Consider the following 15,413-nt stretch of genomic DNA (forward strand, 5'->3'; position numbering starts at 1 on the left):
TAAGGAGCGGCATGTGAATTCCAGATATCTGCCGTTCCCCGTGCCTGGTAGCTCTAGGAAATGTAGAAGAGGTATGTAGGGTTTGAGACAATCATCTGAGGCTGTGTGTGTGTGGGGGGGACAGGTTGTGGGACAGAAAGGAAAAGGGAATGGAGAGAAAAAAAGGGGAAAGGGTAGATAAAGGGAGAAACGCTTTCTACCAACAATGCGCTTCAGGTCTATGGACCTGAGAATGAGATTTTTTTTTTCTATGGCTTTCTTTTGTTTTACCATAGTGCTCATCCATCCTGTCTACACCATGCTACTGCTCCTGAGTGTCTCCTGAGTGCCCAGTAAATGCCACTGACCGGTCAGCTGAGTATACATCAGGCTCGAACTGCATGAAGGCAGCAGGGAGCTGCCCTTCCAAACTGTATTGGAAACCTCAGGAAAAGGGGGATGGAAAGAAATTGCATTCTGCAAGTCCTGATGTTGTTCCAAGTACTTGAGCCAGAAAATAGGTAAGCGCAATAGGGAGTTAATATCTTGTCAGCACTAATTAAAGTCATGCGTTGCCAGCAAAGCCATTACAGACCACCTTTCTAGGCACTAGAAACTTAGCTGTAATAATTTGTTCTGGGAGTAACAAATTTTCTCTAGTTACAAAATTCATTGTGGGGCTATTGAAACAGTGGAAGCTGGGAGGGATGAAATGCAAGCATCAGTGGTGGAAGATGGGAAGGTATGGGAAGAGAAAGAGAGTCTTCTCACTACATCTTTAAGATATTGTAATGATATTTAAAATAGAGATAAAAGCAGGGTTCAAACTTTGGCAACCACCTTAAATTAATAAACTCTAGGGGTTGCTATAAGATTTAATTAAAGGCTAGAATAAACAACCATAACTTACTCTGTCTTCTGAAACCTGATAACCACAGGCTTTGGCAGATTACCAGAAGAACCCCATCAGTGGGGAGTCCAGAACTGCCTCGCTTCTGCTCCTGGAAGAAAAAACATCATGAACCATGAAGAAAATGAATGCAGTAGATTGTGGAAACAATGCTATGAGACATAGAGAAAGAGGCCTCCCTTCAGGTAGGTGACTCGGAGTACTCAGGGTTTGAGAAAAGAATCGTCAATACCTTTTATTGTGCCCCCAAGGGAAGAAAGCTGCTATGGCAAAAGGCAGAGCCATAGACTTCCCCTGCCTCAGGCTAAGGATTTTTAAACTAAAATTTATAAGCAAGATCAGGGAACTGAGTATTGCTGACATGTCAAATACCAGGCACTGAGCATAAAAATCATGAGGTCCTTCTGTCCTACCCTTAGGTAGAGCCACAGCTCATGTGCTTTCACAGTACTGAAAGGGAGCCTCATAAAAAGCATGCTCCCCAGTCGTAATCTGATGCTGAAGTCCAACCTCTGACACGATGCTGCCTCCTTCTTTGGGAAAGATAGATATTACTTAGCAGTATGAACCTCTTTTTCCACAGGATAAGGCAGACAGCTCTTCTCATGGAGCATCTCAGAATTAGTTTATACATAGCAGTAGCAGCAGTTTGTCACAGGATTCACTAAAGTAAGAACAGGGTCATCCCTGGATCGTCCACCTAATGTAATGCAGATCAGAATGCTTTGGTCACATTAGCCAGGCCCCACAATATGAAATTCATGCTGGCTTCATGTTGGCTGCAGAATGCCTCATGTGGCGTAAAGCCTGTGGTAACAGCATTAACAGTGAAACTCATTAAACAAACTGGACCTGGCAGAGTGAGTTTTCACTGCATCACAGCTTTGCAGTGTGTGGCATTTCTGGTCCACTATGAGAAGCACTGCAGCTGGATCCACTGTATTGCTGGAACACGACCTGATCTGTCATCAAATTTCATGTAATGTTAAAGAATACATAGACATAATTAATACATATAGAGAGAGAGAGAGAAAGAGAAAAAGAAAGAAAAAAAGACGTTAACGAGTAAAGGATTTTAAAACTAGGCAAGATGTGATTCACTGGCAGATGGCCTCAATAAAGTGGCCAGCCTAATTAAGTGTGTTATACTGTATCATCAATAATCCATTAAAAGAGTGGCAGTAGTTTATGTGAAGTAACAGTTACGAAAAGAGCTCCATGTATTTCATAGCAATGGAATTTACAGTTTCATTCAGAGAGGAAAGCAAACAAACAGCCCTTTCAGTTTTGAAGACAACTTACAAAACACATAGTTTAAGCCAATGCATTGTTGTGTCCTTGACTCCAATGACAACCTGAAACAATATGTCTAATTTGTGTGAACTGACCCAATTAATCTTAATCATGGTCCCGCAGACTCAGGGTCCTTCCATTCAGCAAGACCGCGGCTGCTTAATTTTTTTCGTCAGGATGCCACCAAATTCAGCACTTCCTCCTGGAATTCCCTATCTTGCTGCAGGCTGTTGCTCAACCTTTTGTTTTCTGTCTCCTGACCTGCCTCTTGCCTCTTCTCCTTTCCCCACTGGGAGGAGGTAATTGGATTACACCGCCTGCTCCCTCTGCTCTTCCGCGGAGCCAGGCAGCAGGGGGCTGGAAAGCAACAGCCCGAGCGCAGCCCGCAGCCAGGGCGTCGAGCGAGCCAGAAGCCAGGATGACAGGCTGGGCCTGCCGGGGAGCGGCGCACCACAGGGAGCTGGGGAAGCAACTCCTGAAACTGGCTGCAGATCCCCACTTCCCTGGCACAGAGGAGAAAGGAGGCTTGAGTTAGGTTTCCAGGACAACCTCATGGGAGCCGAGACCTGGGGTATAGGCTGGGGCTGTTGAAAGCACGACGGAAAAAAATCCCACCCTTGAGAGTAACGGGAGGTGGAGGTGGGAGGGGAGGGGATGAGAGGCCATGCAAAAAACTGAGTGTTGCCAAGTCCCCAAACTAATCAATGGTCATCTTCCCCCACCTCCCAAATCTTGACACAAAAGATGAGATTTTAAGACAATCACATTGTTTTTCTCATCTATGTTTTTTTTTTTAATATCCACGCACATGTGTGGCAACCCACTAACTGTCTCAGAGCTCTCCCACATGTATGGAGCTAAGTGATATTTTGGCTTGTGTTGCAAGAAACGTAAGAGCTGCCTGGTAACGCAGGGCCTCCAGTCCTGCTGAACCTACCCCCCTCCAAGGTTTTGCTCTCTCTCCTCTGAAAAGCCCACACTTGTCTGTCCTCCATCTTAACAATTATGCAAACCAGCCACACCAATTATATGTCTGGCAGCCCCAGCACCTCCAATATGCCTACTCTGCTTCTGCAAGTTAGATCTCCAACTGAGACTATCAGTCCCCTACCTGGGATACATCACTGAACAGGAGTCAAATGTGCCAAAAACTTTCCCACAGCCAACAATTGACTTCTAGCACATCTTGTGATGTTCTGCGTGGCACCTGAGGGGCCTCAGAGGACACCACGTCTTTCTTTGGCTTCAGCTTCTGTCCAAGACCCCTCCTGTCAGCATGGGTCCATGTGATGCCATGTTGTTGGCTCCAACATGCATCCACAGCTGTGGCTACTTGTGAGGTGGCTCCATCATTCCTTCTAATCTTGTAATGTTAACTTTTGCTTTTACATTAAGGAACAGCAATCTGCTTTGGAAATCCTGAAAACAATTAACACTTTTTAACTATTTGGTTGATACAATACTTAGTGAGTTTGTGTGAGGATGGGGCACAAGAAACAAGGATACTTCATGGTCATATGGTCAGTATGTCTAGAGGTTGGTAAAATGGATTTTTTTTTCCTCGTGGAATTCTTGCAATGAAGCAATTCTGAGAAAGAAATTATTATTAACTATTACACTATCCTAGCTTTCTGAAGCTCCATGCCATGAACAGGCTCCTTATGCTCATGACTGTAAATTCATATTCAAAAAAAAAGAGTAGCTCTTGCATCAGAGTTACTTTCTCTCCTTCTCATTTCCTTGTGGCATAATGAAATTGGAATTGAAGCAACAGAAAGGGATCCTGAGGGGTCTGCTCAGCTCTGCTGCTTCAAGCTCAGAATAATGGCAGAAGGTGTTTGTGACAGTAGAAGTTTCACCTTTAGATTTATCAACCTCTAGGAGTTTAAAAACAACTTTTAATAGATGAATTCCAAAGTATATTTCTTAATAGAAGTATAAGAATAAAAATAAATAAATAATTTTTTCCCCCGCAGTATCTAAACACCTAGTGTCAGGACGTCATGTCCGTACTGGGCAACGGGCTGAAATTTTACAGAAGCTGTAAGGTGTATGTGAAGGCTTCCTCCCCTTTGCCAGTGCAAATTCCAGCTACTAATTCTGTTGCCTTTTGTCTTTTGCTGGGTAGCTATGAAGACCAACTCAACCTTGAACATCTCTGTTTTTCTGTAGTAATATAAAAGTCTAAACATACCAGATTTTGTTTTGTCTGAGCTTGTAACTTGCCACCAGTGTTGTTCCTCCAAGCTTTCTTGGTTTGTGATTACGCCTTCACACAAAAGAGCAGCATTTCCTGCTTGTGGAAGGAAAATAAAACTCTCTCTAGTTTTTGTTTGAGTGTATTTGTGTGTATATTTGCACACACGAATGGCTGTTAGTTGTATATTGATTCTAGTCCTTATAGGACGCTATGCATGGATCATGAGGACTCAAAGGAAACATTGCAATGTGTTATATCAGTGACCCATGATTTCAAGTACTTTGAACTAGGCTGCAAATCAAAGAGTTGTTGCTGTTTGCAGCACTGAGAGTCCCCAAATAAGAAGTTCCCTTTTGTGGCCTAATGTGAGAGCAATCCATAGAGTTGTTTTGTAAAAGTTGTTGTAAAAGTTTTAGCTGCATCTTTACTCTTACTTTGATAAAGCATTGGTATGATACCAACAAATGGTATTACTTTTTCCAGGGAAAAAGAGTATACATTTAATTAACAGAGATCGCCTATTCCAAATCATTAAAAAGAATGGAAACTCTAGCATGCCTCAGGTTTGCTTGTTTCTTTAAGAACATTTTACATGTAAGGTCTGGTTCCTGTAAGCACTTGTGCACGTTCTCACTTTTGTTTTTGCCAACAGCCGCAGTGACTTCATAGATGAAGTTAAATACATGTGCGTGTATTAAAAACCTCAAGCAAGTTTAGCAAACAAAGCAAAATCAAGAAAGATTAAGATTTATTCTGACAAATCTGATATAAATTCAGCTGGACTGCATCAACAGAAAGAATTTTCAACAAAATTTAGTAAATGTCTTTAAAAACCCTATATATTTTTAACAATGTAAACATCCTTCCAGGGATAGAGAAAAAAAAAGATGATGTAAGGACCCTTTAATTTCTAGGATGTCATGCTCCTTCTTTTTCTTCATATATAATATTGTAAAAATGTTCTAATAACCTACTTTTCATTAGTGTCCCTTGTTTCATTCCTGAATCCGTATAAACTGAGCATATAGTTCATAAAGGAATTCATTTACTACAAAATATATCACCCAGGCTTGGTTATTCTCTTGACCTTCCTCTGCATTTTGTTAAAGAATTCATGCTGAGAAATATATAAAACAATCTTAAAGATTAAGTGGGGAATTAATAATCTGAACTGTAAGAAAACTGATAGTGATACATATTAATGCCTATACATATAATTATGCTATTCATTTATTAAAACAGTCATTGGCATAACACAAAAATAATAAAAAGTTGGAGCCTATGACTTTCTCCCTCATTTACTAAGTAAACCAACTGTTAAAAATATGAAGTTTTTTTTTTTTAACACTGGCACAAATTGTGCACTAAGAGAAGTTAAAATTTTAGTATTCTTTGCAGCTTTGCTGAAACAGAAACAATCAGAAAATAACAGTTGCTCAGTTAAAAACAGTAAGGTATCTGAGAATTTCCTTACTAAAAAATAAATTAAATAACAGAGCTCTATGACACTTTCACTGAAGTGAGTCATCATTCAGTTTATATCTTCTGTCTTCCTCAGAAGGGTATAGAAATTAGTCGGCTGAAATAAAACCAGTGAAGTGGCTGCTGTTCCCCTAGCTTGTTACAAGTCTTTGTGTAAAATCACATTTTCTTCCTATAAAGTGCCACTTAGATCTGAGGAAAAATGCTGTAAGAAAACTGCACTGAACAGAGCAATTTTTTTTCTCCCAACTGAATGGGTCTACATAATTGGTGAAGGAGCAGTCACCTCAAACTATCTGCTTTTTAGGCGGCAGTTGAAACACAGTGGTGGTACTGGTGTTTAGTCTGGGACACTTTTCCTCACTAGAAGCTGGTGTGACACAGCTTAAACTTTTGAAACTTGATTGTGAATTTTTTGTTTGAAAAAAAGAGAAAAATTTTAAAGACTTAATGATAGATATATCTTGTGTCAAATCGACTCAGTAAAACACAGTTGAGGCAGTCTTCTAACAGTAGGCAAAAGTTAATTAATGTGGAAAGCACGCCTAACTTTTCAAATGTTTCAAAAGTTCAGCTGCTAACTTCCAGTTCAAACACTATCAGGCTTTTGCTTGTGTTATTCATTGCACATTGAGACGTTGTGTCAGCTATAGGCTATTCCACTAGTATAGCTCTGGACCAATCTTTATTAACAAAATGGGAGAAAACTCAGGTTTATAGCACTAGAGTCAGTTTAGGATATGAAGCAAATTTCACTTACTATGGGGGTTTTGTATTTTTGTTTGACACCCTTTCTAGGTTGCTGTAAATGATACTACATGAGTGAAGAATAAGTAAAAATTGAATTTGAAATTCTAGGATTAAAAATAATATATATGTCTTTTGCAAGACAGTCATCTTCTGATTTCACTGCAGATGGAGAAAAACTTAAGTTTTAGTATCCTGTGCGCCCCTTTATCTATTATATGGGAGAATGCAGCATGTTTACTGACTGTGAGATGTATTGCCTTTTTAAAGAGTACATAAGTTTTTTTATGCTCAGCAGGAAAGGCATATAAAATACAAATTGTTAACTCTGCAGCAAATCTTGATCTTACAATGAGACAGAAATCCATAGAGTCACTACAGAAAAAAAAAAAATCAATGCCAATGTCTCATAGTGAGTGAGGTGATACTAAATGACAATATTATCTAGGGATGTTTCCATTTGAGTATAAACATGTCTGAGTTTCATGGTAGTTCTGGGAAGCAGCTGGAAGAGAGTAAGGGATACTTGCTCCTCCTCACTTTTGGTGTTCAAAGAGTACCCTAACCACGACGGGTTTCGTTGGATGGGGCTACTAATTATTTTGTAGTCAGAAAGTGCTCTATAAAAGGCATAAGAGAGTAATTCAATGCAGTTTCCTTTTATCTGCCTTCCCAATTGATGTCTATACAGAGCAAGCGGGGCTCCCCAAACACGTCAGTCTGTTTCAGATACACAAGATTAAGTAGCAAGTGACATTCAAGAGCAATCGGCCCACCCAGGAGGAGTGAAACCAGCGGAAAAGCTGTCAGATTCCGCCTTTTCTCCATTAATCTTGAAGCTTTTCAATGCTGCCAGGTCGCATCTCCATCAAACAAGCTGGGAAGAGTGTCGGGCTATTTTTTTTCTGCTAACCCTCTCCTCCCCAGCACACCCCCTCTCCATTAACCCCTGCAGTGCCAGAATCTGATTGGGAGCAACCCTTGTGTTACCCCTGGTAGGTGGGGCAGCAAGTAGGGCTGAATCGAGGCCAGGGTGGGCTTTGGTCTTGGCAGTATGCTGATTTTAAGGTAACTGGGGAAGAAGGGCAGAGATTTCTTCCAAGATGGAAATGTTTTGAGTGTTTGTATGAGAAGAAGGGAAATAGCGGGTGGGTTTGCTTCATATGTATATAATACAAAACCGAGGCTGGTCTGGTTTGGGAGTGAGTTGCATTTCCCATCTTCTTAGATCAGAAGATGAAGACAGTTACTTTGTTCTTCATTTAGGGATAAATTTTTGCCAGTTAGAGTTGAGTTCGTTGCATGAGACAAGTTTCAGGATTTGACCATGACAGAGATGTATAATTCATTCTTCCATGGGGTATTTCCAATAACTTGTAGGACATGTTGTGTAGCTATCACAGAGGAGGCGTTCAGGCTGGCGGTAACCTTCAGAAGCTGAATCACAGAAGCAGAGGGTGGCTGAGTGGCCGGAAAGTGGCACAGATTGTGATGTGCACATGGCAGGGATAAGCGATAATACATGTTGGAACTGGAGCCAAGTGACTGTGCTCCTCTGATATGAGGGGATGGGTCTGGCTGAAAGGAAAAAGGCCTCTTTCCTTCAATTGCAAGGGTCTGGAACTGAAGGAAAGGATTACAGCTTGAGGATGATATTGGGGAAGGTGTGTTTTTGAGAGGGATGGAATTACGGTGGGGGCAAAATCCAGCTCTGAGAAACTAAACCCGAGAGCGTAAGAACGGCTGGAGCAGGTAAAGCCAGTAACCCAGTCTAGACTGCCTCTGACAGGAAGCATCTTGGGAAGGTTATATGAATAAGGCATTACACAGTGATAGCTCCTTGGGTAGTCTTCTAGCTTTTCATAACCTATAGCTAAGGAGTTTCTGTAGCCACAGATGGCAGCTTTCTCTCTCCCTCCTACCTTTCCCTGTAGTAATATAGTTGTGGTGTTTAGCTTTCTCTATTCTTTTCACTCAAAAACCTATTATTTTCCTCTCTCTACAAGCAACACTTGGATTTCTGACAATAGCAGGCATAGGGCAGTAGGTTAATTTCCACCATAAACCAGAGAATGAGAATTACAAAGAAAGTAAGTCCAAAGTATGCCTTGATACAATTTATATACTGGGACTTCCTTCCTCATTTTTCGAGCAGGATCAAAGTAAAGTAGAAATGGTCAGAGGGCACAAAGTTGAATGATCTCAAGTCTTCAACAACTTAGGTGACTGATCTAGCCCCAGGGTGACTGAGTACCAGGGGAAGGTGGCAATGGTCAATCTCCAGCAAGGGTTCCTTGCTTCCTATCCTGGTAGGTGTGCTCTGAGAGTGTCCACCAGATCTAGCCTTGCAGGTCAGAGGAGAGAAATTAATACCAAACTGATACTTGGAAATTTCTGGGAAGAATTGGAAATTGGGAAAGCAGGTGTGTCATATCATACCTGTAGGAAGAAGGATAAATACTGTGCGGGGTAGAGAACAGTGGAAGAAAAACAGCCAAAGCTGAGAAAAGAGGGAGAGAAAATGGATACCTGAAAAGCAACAGCTGTATAGTGTGGGTGTAGTGGCAGCAACACCATCACTGTGGCTTTGTTCAGAGCAGCATTGGGTAAATGAAAAAAAATGCTTCACAAGACAATAAAGCACCCGTTAGCTACTGTGCCAGCTACAGGAGCCAGATACCACTGTTCAGTATGGCAGAAAAAGGGGCTCTGGTCACTCCAAGGAGAGAAGGAGACGTGGAGAGCTCTATATGTCCAAGAGCACTTACACAGGAAAGTCTTCTAGAGTAATAGCTTGGAAAGTACACTTTATCCATTAAAATAATGAATTTTAGGTAATGAAAGTTTGTGTCTGTCAGAAGAGCTAAAGGCTTTAAGGTCTAACTTAAAGCTCTGACTAACTGGTTGGAGTTCTGCTAGTCTGTTGTGCATTGAGAATTAGTATGGTCCAGTCTCATTAGCAGGTGTGATTATGGGGGCCTCTATGAACTATCATCTTATTAGAGGCAAGTATTTTCCTCTACAGTTCCTGCCATCGAACATGGACATGCCAAGTCAGCAACGTACTTAGTGTTTATTATTCTTTGGTTTGTACTCAGAGGTCGGAGCAGGAAAAAATAATGACATTATAGTGCTGGTGTAAGAGCTGAATAGACCACTTGAATAGGACACCCTTTCCCAGTGCTCCCTGCTCACCCACACACCTGGCATTCACCAGGCCCACATAGCCAGTATGTCCCACTCCTAATTTCACACAACGGCTAGACATGAATTTTTTCCATTATGTTCATTTATAATTCAACGACATTTATCTTTACTAACAACTACAGTAGCTGTCTGTTCTCCACAATGGATTACTGCCAATGTACAGAAATGAATGACCTTAAAATGTCTCCCTAAATATCTCTCTTCAGTTTCATTTCCCATGCACGGTCTACACTATACTCTCCCCTTTCAAACTGCCTCCCTATGTCATAAAGAAAAATAAACTGTTATTAATTTCCTCCTTCTAAAACAAAAATTGTTCTCCCACCTACCTCTTCTTCTCCATTTTCTGATTCTAAGTCGCTTTCTGACTCTTTTTTCCACCTGGTCCTGTATCTGTTGGTTTCTTGGTTGGCACATCTGTTGTCGCTTGCCCTGCTCAGAGTAGCTGTTCTGTTCTCCAGCCCTTGTGGCGCCTGTGCTCTCCTTTTGCCATGCCCCTTTCTATAGTTATCATATCTATGACTATGCACCTTTCTATAGTGATAACTACTTTTGTACTGCTACATGTGCTCTATTCTGCTCTCACTTCCATTTCCATTCAGATCTTTCACTATATTCAAAAAGAGCTTTAAACCCCAGTGCCTTCTCTTTACAGCTATATTTCCCTAATGACATCTCTCTTTTTTTATAGGCATAAGTTAAACACAGGGTTTGGCACATTTTGTTTGTTTGTTAGGCCGTGCTAGTTTAAGCCCCAAGACTTTCCCAGCTTACAGTGTCAGTGGTACTTCCGTGTAACCCTATGGGATAGCCGTATATAATTAATTTCTCTCCAACTTCCCATTCAAAACCCCCTTTAAAAAAAAAAAAAAGGATGAGGTGGTTTGAGGCTTTGACATCATCTTCACACAAGCGTTAGTGCTCAGATGTGGTCTCTGTCTTTGAAATAGCTCCTTTTCCTCACATGTAATATGTTCCATTTCCACCAGTTTATCTTCTTGGATAGTATTCAGTATTTTCTAATGACAAACAACTAGAAATTCCAAAGGTCATGAAAAAAAGTTCATAACACTTCTGCCTCTGTTTTACTTTTTTCCTCCCCTCTTTCACTTCCTTATTCTTTAATCTTACTATTTAACAGCATAGTTCAGAGAAATGAAAGTAAAAAAACCCTATCTATTTATTCAAAAGTTATCATCTATGAACTGGAAAAGTTGTTGCTTTTATCCAAATGGTCTTTTGAAACCTGCATTATTTTTTCCAGAACCACAAACATAGTGTTGCCTGGAAAGAACTAGATTACTGCTCTATTCTCTTCTAGTGTTTCCCAGAAGAAATTCTGCTCATTAGCCTTCACAGGATCAACAGTTTTATAAATGTATTTTTTTGATAACATGAAGTTTTCTAATGCGTTTGACTAAAATGACTGCTGTACCAGCAATCATTCTCTAGACCAGATTGACTCACATTTAAATAAGCAGTGAAAATGATGGTATGTTTCACATCTACTCTAGCTGTTTATTAAACTCAACAACCTTTCTGTTATCGTTATCAAGAAAGTATAAGTAAACTTTTGCAGATAAAAGTACATTTAGGAACACTGTGATACTGTTAATATTTATTTATATGGAGGATCATCATATTTTTTGCCATGATTCTCAGATTAATGTGTTCCAAGAACATTTCTTTTCTTGTAGAAAAGCTCAAAGGAAGTCTAATTCCTGACTTTCATACACGCATAATGTAGCATAAGGAAAACTGAACATACTTTAGAAAGTATGTTCAACCTCAACATCAAATAGGAAAAGTGAAAATCATCACTCCGCCTTAGCAGGTAACACAGTTATTCAGGTGCTTATTATTCCTCTGAAAGGCTCACCTCTAACCCCAAAATGCTGAAAAAAGAGTACTTTTTGTCTGTGTGGCATAAAGCAACATTATAAATAACTATTGTAGAGTTCCTGCCTCTGCTTGGGTAGTAGTGTTGAATTAACTCTGAAAAGTGTAATTTTGCTGGAAAAATCTAGATTGACTGGCAAACAGATTTGGCATTTTGAAGTACTTCATATTAGACTGTTTTGATTCCCAGTGAGGCTTCTTTTTGAGGATCGGGGTGTTTTTATCTTCAGTTATGGCCTGTTCATGTATCTTAATTCACTTTATAATCATCTATTGTTTCAAGGTAAAGAAGACAAGAAGCCAAAAGAAGTATGAACATGTGGTAGAACATCTAATAGACTTCTAAACCTCTCCAACCTTATACCCCGCTGCATTTTAACATCCTTTTAATTCTCCTGTTTCTAAAGTACTTGTGATTTTACATATATTATTTTATTGGGGGGGGGGGCTGTTTGGAATTCTTAGCTGCAGTCCAGTTATCACCACTAATTCATTAAAAAAATGGTATGTTGGGGGTTTTAAATTAATATTTCTTCCTTCATATAGAGAAAATTACATTTTCAGTTATTCCACTGTAACAGTCATCCAAACAGGAGTTGTGGGTGATGAAGATGTATGAAAACCGGCAGAGCTTGGCAGCTGTCTAAAGCTGGGAGAAGAAACTGAAGACTGGTTTTGAAAATGGATGTTTCCATATAGGTATCATTGACGTCTTTGTTTTATGTTTACATTTCTAACCCTTCCCCCCCTCCCCCGGTTTTAAAACAGAGCTCTTGCAAAGTAATAAAAGAAAGACAACTCAAAGCTAAAGCCTCTGGGGTTTCAGTGCAACTGCTATATATTGCATTACAGAGGCCAGGAGCTACGACAAAAACTCAATTTTCATGTTAGACTTATTTTCTAATAGAAGAGTATGTTACGCTCTTGGTAAAAATGGAAATCTCCATGCCCCTCTGTAGTGGGAAGATGTGATGTATCCAAAACTCACACAGGATTCATATCATACACACGTGACAAAAGTTTCAATGATCAACTTAGAATTAAAAAAAAATCGTAATGTACAATTATGATTGTAAAGTAGTAGTATATTAGCTAAAATGATAGACTTGAGTTATATGCCAGTTTTTCTGGAGTACGACAAACAAATGCCCCCAAAAAAATCCACAACAAAAATATTTTGGGTTCTGAACATTGTCCTTCCTCCTCCAGTTGACATGCCTGCTTTAATTGTTACTCACATAAAATCAGGCCAAAGAATAAAAGCATTTGTGGAGAGTTTTTTACTAACAGGTTGATCAGTTTCTGAGAAAGGGGATTTTAAGACCCGAAACTTGGACAAGATCTTCATTGTAGCGGTGCAGTGCTGTGGCAGGGAGCTCAATAGAAAATGTTGTAGGAGACCTGTGAGTGTATGTGTGTGCGTGTATGTGTACGTATGTAATGCAATGGAGGTTTTAGAGAACAATATGGTGCAAACTAAGAATAGTACAGATAGATTATGCATTATCAGGATAATACTAACAAAATGAGAATGGTTCACTATTATACATTTGAAAATGGGAAAATTGTCCATTACCTTGCAGCTCTTTCCTATGCATAGTATAAGTTGCCCCATGCACATTTGTAAGCTTGGGTATAGCCAGGGAAATCCTCTCTGAAGGCTACTGCACAGGTCCGTGAATGCACAATAACTGGTTAAAACTTTTAAGCCTAAGAAAAAAAAAAGTATATGGAAATTTGTTACATATTGCCTCAGTTGTTCCAAACCTCCATTGTGTTACACCACCCCTACCTGTTACTATTAAGAGAGAGCGACAAAGACTTTAGCAAGGTTTATAAAGCTGTGGTGGGAATGGACCTTGCTGGCCCCCTGGGGAAAGCAGCACCCTTAGGTCCTGTGTGTGTTACTACAGGAAGAGTTTGCAGAGCCCAAAGCAACTGATGAATTCTTCTGCTTTGTGTTAATTATCCAGGGCATGGTCATTTTCTTAATCTTGTGTACTGGTCAGGTACTTCATAGTAACGGCACTGACTGACATGTGCATTCCTTCATATTAAGAACTAAATGCATTCAAACTGATTCTTGCCTTGCCTATTTAGTTCATAATCACTCCCTCTGTCCCCAGGGTCTGTCACACCTTGGTAGAAAGGCATTAGTAAGCAGCCCAGTAAGAGACACACTGGCAATATAAACTGAAAAAGAATACAAGGGTCTCTCAGTACTCAGCTGCTACCACTCCTTTTTTTTTTTTTTTTAATAAATTGTGTTGTTTGAGGATTGGTTTAGTTTTTTAAATTAACTACAAAGCTTTTAATTCTAGATCTTATTTGAAAAACAACATCCAATATTGTTAAGAGAATTCAGGCAATGAAGTCACAGAGCGAGATGTATGCCAGCTTACCGAATCGGGTTGAAAGGACATGCTTTGCCTTGCTCCCTGCAGTGGAGAAGGCACTCATAGGATGTGTCCATTTATTACAGCATTAAACCATTTTTTTCTGATCTAGGATTTCCTGACAAGTTATCACGGACTCACAGTACCAACAGCTACATTTTAAACCTTTCATGAAATGCATAAAGACAAGAAATTTATTTAATCCCTTTGGACCTGAAAGGGAGAGGGGGGTAGTTCCCTCTTCATTGGACCCCCCCTAAGAAACAGCATGCTGTTGCAACAAAATAGCCACTGCATTTCAGATAAAAAAGGTAAGTTGGGTTTGTGTGTATACATATTTCGTTCTGCAGTTATTTTTCATTGTTTTTCAGTGTCCATTGTCAATATCATCAGATAAAGTTTACTACTTTAAAACTTTGACAAGTAACCACTTAATTTCTTAGCACAATTTTTGATAAGGCATCCAAAAATAAAATAAAAAAATGTGTTGCTTATGCCATAGTTTTCATGCCAGAACAGAATGGAATTTCTTGTGGCCACTTCAGCTCTTCACACAGTTGCTTCTTCCCTTCCTTTATCCAAACTAGAATATGTATTAAACATCTAGCATCTCCCTTTGTACAAAATTATCTCTCATCATTGCATGGCAATGGGAAGGACTTAAAGGACACGATCCTGAAAGATGTAAGGCAATTGTCTAATTAAAATGGCTATGTGCTACACAGTAACGTGCTCAGTACACCCCTTTTCTCAGTTTTTGAGAACTAGCAAATTCAAAGGATACATTTTTCCACGGAACTTTGGAATGTCAATTTAAACCTCATATTCTGTGTGGCACCTGCATGAAAATGAACTTCGCTTGAAATCTGATGAAAATTGATTTTGCTTACATTTTTTGCTTCTTTTAGAATAAATTTTTATTGTTGTTGTGGAGGAAGCTAAAATCTTGATCCACTAGAAAAACAATGTGATGATTTAATTGAGCTGTTTGTTAATATAAATTTCATCCAACCCTATGGATTTAGCTATGGTATTCTTTTTAGCTCCAAGGCTAACAGATTTCATTTAGCTGCATCATTAAGGGAATATGGTTTCAATGAAATTTTACACTTTTTACAATAAAAAGATTTCTCCCACACTTTTCTTTGTTGAGTCTTTGATTAAGGAACACAATAGTAAATCTATCAAAAGAATATTTTAACACATTGCCTTTCCTAAACAATCTGGGCTTAGCAAATCAGCATTTGTTTCAACAATTGCAATCTTGATACACATTGGCCACTGCCACGTTGCAGTCTGC

The 15,413-nt window shown here is 39.6% G+C and overlaps 1 long non-coding RNA gene across 1 annotated transcript; it reads left to right on the forward strand.

Moving 5' to 3' along the window:
• Nucleotides 1–935: 935 nt before the first annotated feature.
• On the forward strand, nt 936–14,418 carry LOC138064799 (uncharacterized). The gene is made up of 3 exons (XR_011138057.1): nt 936–1,074; nt 12,299–12,416; nt 14,226–14,418. It is a non-coding gene; the product is annotated as an uncharacterized lncRNA (long non-coding RNA).
• The last annotated feature ends 995 nt before the right edge of the window (nt 14,419–15,413 follow it).

The sequence above is a fragment of the Struthio camelus genome, chromosome Z (genome assembly GCF_040807025.1).
Source record: "Struthio camelus isolate bStrCam1 chromosome Z, bStrCam1.hap1, whole genome shotgun sequence".
In the NCBI taxonomy this organism is placed as follows: Eukaryota; Metazoa; Chordata; class Aves; order Struthioniformes; family Struthionidae; genus Struthio; species Struthio camelus.